The 8,420-nt window shown below is 42.5% G+C and overlaps 2 protein-coding genes across 2 annotated transcripts in view; one reads left to right on the top strand and one right to left on the bottom strand.

Annotated features, from left to right (window-relative positions):
- The window catches only part of CHST7 (carbohydrate sulfotransferase 7), a 25,798-nt gene extending 24,349 nt beyond the window's left edge, over window positions 1-1,449 (top strand). The window contains exon 2 of the mRNA XM_017861682.1: window positions 821-1,449. The gene's annotated coding sequence lies outside the window, so the exon portion shown is untranslated. The remainder of the gene's footprint in view (window positions 1-820) is intronic.
- Window positions 1,450-5,080: 3,631 nt separating this feature from the next.
- LOC108521714 (sodium/hydrogen exchanger 7-like) overlaps window positions 5,081-8,420 on the bottom strand; it is a 69,006-nt gene continuing 65,666 nt past the window's right edge. The window contains exon 14 of the mRNA XM_017861680.1: window positions 5,081-5,739. The gene's annotated coding sequence lies outside the window, so the exon portion shown is untranslated. The remainder of the gene's footprint in view (window positions 5,740-8,420) is intronic.

The following is an 8,420-nucleotide window of genomic DNA, read 5'->3' as shown; positions in this document are numbered from 1 at the left end:
AAAAAAAAAAAAAAAAAAAAAGACTTATAGAAAGGCCTCAAAGCATTTATGAAATTAGCTTTTCCTTAATGCTTAGTGTGAATCTTTATTGTACATTTTAAATCATCTTGAAACTGCCTTTCCCAAACTTTGCATTAGTAGTTCTATTAAGCTGATGGACAGTTTCACTACATTAGAAAATGTCAAATTTGGTACACATCCAGGATCAGAGGAAGGATCACAGGAGAGCAAGAAACTGGTGACAGGACTAGTACAGACACACTGGAGTCAGCCCACTTTCCACTGCTCACATAGAGTGACACAAGCAATGTGTTTAAATGACAGAAGAAAAAGTTCAGGTGCCACAAAGGTAGAAAGCTGGACTCACTGCCTGTCTACAGCCTCAGTTGTATAGAATTGTCAGTTGCTGTTGGCATTTGGCACATATGAACTGGTACATGAGTGAAGAATGGATGGGTACATGGTTGGTGCCTAAAGGTATGGCTTCAATCCCAATTCCTCCCACACGCTACCCAGAAGGTCCCAGAAAGCCCTGTTCTCCTCAGCAGGCGCTCCACAACAGCAGCTACAGAAAGCACAGCCATGCTAACAGAGGCGCCCTCAGAGTTTTCCCATCTTCACCCTCACCCAGTGACCTCTTGGGTCATTTTCTCCTGGTCTGTCTTCACAAACCAAAAATGATTGATACTGATTCGGTATGGGTTTGGAAGACTATAGGTTGCTGATTTAAAAGGACTTATGTTGTCAGGGTCCAACAGACTTTCTTTCTGGGGATTTCTGTGTTCTGAAGTTCAGACATCCTTTGTTCCTTCCCTTCCAGGTCAGTCACCATGAACTGGGGCACTCGGCATGCTACCTCAGCACTGGAGAAGCAGCGCTGTGGAGGCAGTCTGTCACACTGTCAGAGTCTGGGAGTTGATTTGCTACCAACTGCTGTGCAATTCTGCTGAGCAGGAATATCATGAGCTGTTCAATAATGACGGATGCACTGGTTGAGATGAAGTTTCCAGTAAGGAAGTGACAGTGCAATGTGGATATTTATGGCCGTAAAATAGGAAGAGCTTAAGTTCCCAGGCTGAACCTGCCACTGCTGGAGCCATTTCATTTCAACAAGGCGTCCTCACAACAAAGAAGAGATGTGATTTGGTACCATTTCACATCAGCAGGTGTCTGGACAAAAACATCAATGTGAATAAGGGCCAACTGCAGTCCTGTCTATCTTGATTAAATTACTTAATATTAAATAATAGGTCTGGGCAGTATTGTTTTTAACCTGACTCATCCAGCTGTCCTTCAAATAGCTCTGTCTACCCAGAACTGACTTTTAAAAAGTAATTTTTCTCCCTGAGCTGGGAGAACCCTAATGAACTGAAACACATTTTACTTTTAAATTTTCTATCTGGTGTTTTGTAATTATACTATTAAATGACTCTGGAGTCATGTTAATGACAGGATTTGTTTTGTTTGGATGCAGTTCAATTGCATGGTTTGGGTAAAAGCTAGTCTACATACAGAGGAATATGAAGACTGTGGAAGAAACTGTATATTGGGTTTAAGAATTTCAGCAATTATCCAGTACGAACCTAAGCATTAAACTGCAATGTCAAATCCACTTACTTCAGTCTTACTAGTTGACGTTGCCAACAGTTGGTAATGCCTTTTTCAGGATTCTACATTCAAAGCCTGTTAAAGATGGTTACAGGCAAGGAGGAGTCACAGGCAGAGGCTAGATTTAAAGTATATCTTTTAACCCTAATGCACATTTTAGAAAGTCTCAAAAATCTGTTGCTGTGATTTTTACATCCTTTTTTTTTGAGACAGAGTCTTGCTGTGTCACCCAGGCTAGAGTGCAGTGGCGCAATCTTGGCTCACTGCAACCTCCACTTCCCGGGTTCAAGTGATTCTCCTGCCTCAGCCTCCCGAGTAGCTGGGACTACAGGTGCATGCCACCATGCCTGGCTAATTTTGTATTTTTAGTAGAGATGGGCTTTCACCATGTTGGCCAGGCTGGTCCTGAACTCTTGACCTCAGGTGATCCGCCCACCTTGGCCTCCCAAAGTGCTGGGATTACAGGTGTGAGCCACTGTGCCCAGCCCTATTTTAAAACTGAATTTCTTCAAGCATCTAAATCACAGGCTGGCAGAAACTTCTGTTAAGGCCCAGATAGTAAACAGTTTAGTTTTTATGGGCCATATGATCTCTGTTGCAGCTCCTCAGCTTTGTCATTGTAGCAGGAAAGCAGCCACAGACAGTAAGCAAATCAATGAGCCTAGTCATGCCAATAAAACTTTATTTACAAAAAAAGGCAGTGGGCTGGAATTGGTTCAGGGGCCNTGTTAAATATCAGTAAAGGGCAGGAACACACACGGCTAGCTTTACAATAACAATCTAAACATACACAAAGGCAAACATTGAGTAAAATGCTAGGGAAAGACAGCACTTTGGGGGCCTACTGCAGTTTTCCTTATTGCACATAAAGGTTGTGGATAACTCCAAGTCTTTAATTTTTCACAGTTATACTTTAATGTCATTTTATATAACATTTATTTATATAACATACTATAATGTTAATTTTATAAAACCACCACCAGTTTGCTACTGTTCAATGGAAATAGAAGGCAAAATTCTCCCCAATTACAGTATGTAAGCGCTCTATAAAAAGTTCCCTAGGTCACATCATTCCATGTTAAATGCGTCCTATTCTATTTTAAAAATTGCTTTTCAGCTATTAAATGAATCTTGAGGGCCTTCTCATTTAACCATTTTCATGGACATAGTACAACTTCACAAGTAAAAGTACCAGATGTATTTTATGTGAAAACAAAAGGACAACTTAGGAGGAGCTGGCCCTACTATGAAGTCACACTTTGAACGATCGATTTCAGTGGTAAATTCCCAATCCGTAGACTTAACACCCACACAACTGAAAACCATCCCTCTGCTTCTCCAAAGCCCACAATTGGAATAATCACAACACAAGTCAGCCCCCAAATGTCCGTGCAGTTAAGTCATCCAGTAACACCTGAATTGTAGCCTCTTGCAAGTGCTTGAGACAGCAGATGTTGAGGTTTCCATGCTGTTTACAAGTCCTTTTCTATCTGAGTTCCTCCAACATATACAGGCCCAGACAATTTTCCACTGGCCAATAGCTGACTGTGACATTTGGTGATTCTATTAAGCCTTTTGAAAGGTGGTCATCAGAAGGAGAAGGTGACTTCTGCTGTGTGTTCTCATGTCTGCTTTGGACCTTTTCAAAGGGCAGCACAGCAGACAGCCCTTCCTTTTCATCTTCTCCAAGGCTCAGGTAGCAGAAAACCGGCTGCCTGTGTGTTCCATATGGGCCATGACTATAGTATACCCTGCTTACAAAATAAGACTAACATCAAAACTTTGGTTTTGCTCTTTACAGTTTTGCTAGCACTGGGTGACAAGGTGTGTTTAATTTTAAAAAATGTCTATGAAAATTGAAACTGGAAAAAATTGTTTAGGTCTCGTTTCGAAAGGACTGTTGATGAGTCTACTTGCTTTTCCTAGTTAAGCCACTAGCATTGGTTTCTACAGTATTTCTCTATATGTTGTTTTCAGGTTTTAGAAACAGGGACGATCTTTTCAGGTATCAAAGTGGTAAAAGCAGTATTCAGATGGGTTGTTTCTAAACTACAACTCTTGGCCACTAGATTCCTTCGACTTCACTGTATCAGAATGTAGCAGCCGACACTGGCAAGCCAGAGTGTCAGTTAAAGAACAACAGAAGAGATCAGAACTCAATGATACCAGTCTAATGTATATGAAAGACTTTTTCCTGAACTAATTAATCTATAGAATCAACATCAAAAGGCAGACAAGAAACTTGTCAAGTTCCCCACTTTTGAAGTGGAATAAGAAGTCATATACTTGTGAGATCAGTAGGCTGACTTCCTAGCAGCCCTCATTGCAGATAATCTTTCACAACAGATGGTAAAATCAGCTTTCTGATACACTCTTAGAACTCACAACGGGCACATGGTAGGTTTCCAAGTGGGTGATTTTCACCTCTGATGAGATGCTCTAACACCCTGCCACTGTTTTTCCCTCTAAGTACATCAGTGGTGTTTCTACATTTGGAAATCACTTGTTCACATTAAACATCTGGTATGATTACATTAACTTCCACTGCAGACAAGGACAGGGAGAGATAGGATGACAGGATGACGTGAAACAGACCAACAGACCTCTATTTTGGAACTGTTAGTTCTTTGTCCTAGACTGAATCGTTCATGGATAGCTGAGATACCCTTTTGCATGTTTTCTAAAGAGATTCCATTTGTCAGCCAAACCACAGAGGACATTTTCGGGTCTAGAGAACACAGCCTGAAGAGCTCCTTGCTGTTTGCTTGATGAAACATTTGATGTCACAGTGTGATTTCTGCCTTCCAGGCATCAATGCTTATTTGTCTCATCACCCAAGAACCACCCTGGATGCTCGGATCCATATGCCCTTCCTGTGCTTGTTTCCTAGGAAGAAATGTAGCCTTATTTAAATTCCAAATTTTCTTCTCTAGGAGAGAAAGTTTAGGTTTCTGGTAGTTCTCAAAAAGCGTACTAAAAGGAATAGCAGCTTTCATCTTCTCTCTGTCAGGGCTACACAAAAGTGTGCATCTCCTTAATTACCTGCTACAGAAACTACCACCATCACCATGTGATAGCAAAGGACCACAACCTTCTACTTTGCTCCAGCAGTAAATGGGCCCACCCTTATTCTGAGGAATCCAATGTGGACTCATGCATGAGGACAGGTGAAGGGAAAGAAAATCTGACTCCAGAGGGGACTATCCAGGCTGAAATTAAAAAAAAAAAAAAAACCAGCTTCCAGAAACCTTCATGGCTTGATTAGTCAGCAGCTCAGTTAAGACCTTCCCTTTATTCCGCCACAAGTGGAAACCAAGGTGACAGGTCTTTTAATTCTCTCCAGTACGTACTCCAAGTCACCCTCTCCTCTTCCTTGAAGGTTCCAAGGTTTCGGTGGATCTTTTCAGGCTTGTACTGTTTATGGAGTATGGTTCTTGAGTTCCTTCTCGCGCAAACGATTAGCATCCAAACTCTCTCAAGCAGCTGCCCAGCCCTGTACTTATTGATCAACTACTCGGTTTTTGGTTTCACAATGACTAACAATTTAAAAAAAAAAAAAAAAAAAAAAACCTTCATCTGCTAGACCATTCTTTAAAACCAGATTCCAAATAGGGTCTGCTGCGAGCCCTAGACTAAAGGCTCTTGTCAATCCTGGCTGCACATCAAGGACACTCCACTCCTGAGGTTCCAAACGAAGCATGGATTCCAGGTCCCACCTGAAGCTACTGAATCCAAATCTCTGAGGGGAGGGCCCTTGCACTGATTTAAAAACAAAAACTGGCCAGATGATCCTAATTTACAGCCAGGGTTGAGAACCTCTGCTCTAGAACATCGGACTCTGCTGAACTGTCATCCCCGCCAACCCAGAACAAATACATGCATAAGATGACTTGGGTTTACTCTCTTGGAAGAACTTTGTTTAGTTGGATGTACCATTACTTAGCAGTTTCAATCTGATCTTATGCCAGACTGGCAGCAGATAGTTGGCCTCGTGTTGAATGATGCCTGGGCTTTGTGGCACTCTACTTTTCTCCACACGGCATAGGCAAAATGCTTCTAGATGCGGAACCACTTGATGAATGGATTCACATTCCCAGGACCCCTGGTAAGGTCAGGGTTATTCTCCACAAACTACAAACAAAAATTAGGACCAAAGGTCAAAATTAGGACCAAAGTGCCTTACTTTGATTCACCAAATATTTGTAATCAAATAAGGACTTAGAACACTGGAAAGCAGTTCTGATTCCAAATGGCTGACAGCTTGGGGTTAGTGACAAAGGCAAGAAAGGGAGACCATCCTGCATTTCCAGCTTCCTAACATACAAAGAAAGCCCGGGGTAGGGTTACTAGGCAAATGCTGCATCTAGGTTCTGGGCCCTCTCTTCCCTGGGTAGGCCTTCTGGGTGGGCCTCCTGCCCTACACAAACCATCCCTAACCCACCTTGTTTACATTTAAACCACACTGTTGTAGACAGCAATTCAGGGAAGAGGACAAGCCATAATTAGGATTTCCTCCCTGTTTCCCTTGTCATCTCCCCACAGGAAAACCCTGATGGGAAGCTCGCCCCTCTAGTTTTGGTCTTGGCAAATCTACATTTCCTTGTATGTGAGTAGATCAGAATCAAATGTTTGCAATGAAGACTACAAGACCCTTTGGGGATAAACACAACACTCTATGAATTGAACGAAGACTAGGAAGGGAAACTGGGTGGTTATTTTTCTTCCCTAAGAGAGTCATTTCTTGTAATCTTGTAAAAGCTTTCTAAAACAAAACAAAAACAAAACAAAACAAAATAATGGCTGGGGGTGGTGGCTCACACCTGTAATCCCAGCACTTTGGGAGGCCGAGGCGGGTGGATCATGAGGTTAGTAGATCCAGACCATCCTGGCCAACATGGTGAAACCCCATCTCTACTAAAAAATACAAAAAAATTAGCTGGGTGTGGTGGTGGGCACCTGTAATCCCAGCTACTCGGGAGGCTGAAGTAGGAGAATCGCTTGAACCCGGGAGGTGGAGATTGCAGTAAGCCGAGATCACGGCACTGCACTCCAGCCTGGGGGATAGAGCAAGACTCCATCTCAAAAACAAAACAAAACAAAACACACACACAAAAACAAACAACAACAACATAACAACAAGGCCTTGAGGTGAACAAAGAACCATCACCAGGGTGTGTCTGTTAACGTTTTCCTTCCAAAATTAAGTAAGCAATATAAGATAAGCAAAGCTTTATAAAGACCCAACCAAAGAGCCAAGCAGCCTATCTCTCCATCTCTGCAAAACAAAAACAAAAATGAAAACAAAACAAGCCTTGCCTTTTAGATTGATATGGCATGACTGGTCATTACTGAGATAACTCTGCTAAATAAAAAATCCTGTGCTGGTTCTGGACTCCAGCACATAGATAATACAGGCCTCTGCCAGGCCTGGTAGCTGCTGTCTGCAACCTCACCCCAGGATATAAGAACTTCCCTTCCAGGGGCTATGAAAGCTCTTTCTCTGGCTGTGGGGTGGGGTGTAGGTCTTATTCTGAAGTCCTTCACTAGCCTAGTTAACCCTGAGGCCTCATGGGTCTGAGTAGGTTGTTTAGCATTTTTCAGACTTCCAAAAGCCATGGATGACCATACAATCAAAATGGACTTTATTGTAGATAAAAGGAAAGAGGAGAATAAAATCATTCAACTGTATTTTTTTTTGAGACAGGGTCTCATTCTGTTGCCCAGACTGGATTGCAGTGGCATGATCTCAGCTCACTGCAACCTCTGCCTCTTAGGCTCAAGCGATCCTCCCGCCTCAGCCTCCCAAGTAGCTGGAACTACAGGCATGTGCCACCATGCCTGGCTCATTTTTGTATTTCTGTAGAAACAGGGTTTTGCCACATTGCCCAGTCTGGTCTTAAACTCCTGAGCTCAAGTGATCCTCCTGCCTGAGCCTCCCAAAGTGGGTTATGGCCATAAGCCACTGTGCCCGGTCTCAATTTTATTTTATTGAACCATATGAAATTCCCACTACTGTTTTTACAAAATGGTCAAATATCAGCAAATTCATATGGCTCAACCTAATTAAATAGGTATTTTCCTGGTTTGCACAAATTATCAATTCAAACACAAAGTTGTGAAGCAATGTCTTATTTAAAAATTAAGCATTAAACATGCGAATTGAGAAGATTAAATGGCTGATTTCACTATGGGTGGACTAGACTGGGACACTGTTTTGCCTGCCATCATAAGAAAAACTGGCCAGTATGGTGAAACCCCGTCTCTACTAAAAATACAAAAAATTAGCCGGGTGTGGTGGCGGGCACCTGTAATCCCAGCTACTCAGGAGGCTGAGGCAGGAGAATTGCTTGAACCTGGGAGGCGGAGGTTGCAGTGAGCCAAGATCGTGCCACTGCACTCCAGCCTGGGTGACACAGCGAGACTCCATCTCAAAAAAAAAGAAAGAAAGAAAGAAAAAGGAAAAAAAGAAAAATGCCCATGTTATTGAAAGCATTTTTTAGAAATTGGGTTGCCAGAAATAAGCTAGCACTGAAGCACAGAGACATGGGGAGAAACTCAAACTTTTCCCGAGAGGTCTTTCTGTATTTCAGCACTACAGGTGTAGACAGACAGAACAGCTCATCCAGAAAGAACCCAAACTGAAAACCTAACTTTCAAATCACACCCACATGTTAAGCTGGTTCAGCAGCCTCCCCAGATACAAGGAAAATGACCCTTCTCTGCATGGCACTCAGTGGCGTAAAGACACTCGGACTCGTAAGCTCATAGAAGACAGAACTTTCTAGTGAGCTGAAAATACTTAATGTTCCATT

Source organism: Rhinopithecus bieti, unplaced genomic scaffold (genome assembly GCF_001698545.2).
Source record: "Rhinopithecus bieti isolate Rb0 unplaced genomic scaffold, ASM169854v2 scaffold_62304, whole genome shotgun sequence".
NCBI lineage: Eukaryota > Metazoa > Chordata > Mammalia > Primates > Cercopithecidae > Rhinopithecus > Rhinopithecus bieti.
This window is presented reverse-complemented; position numbering and strand designations above follow the sequence as displayed.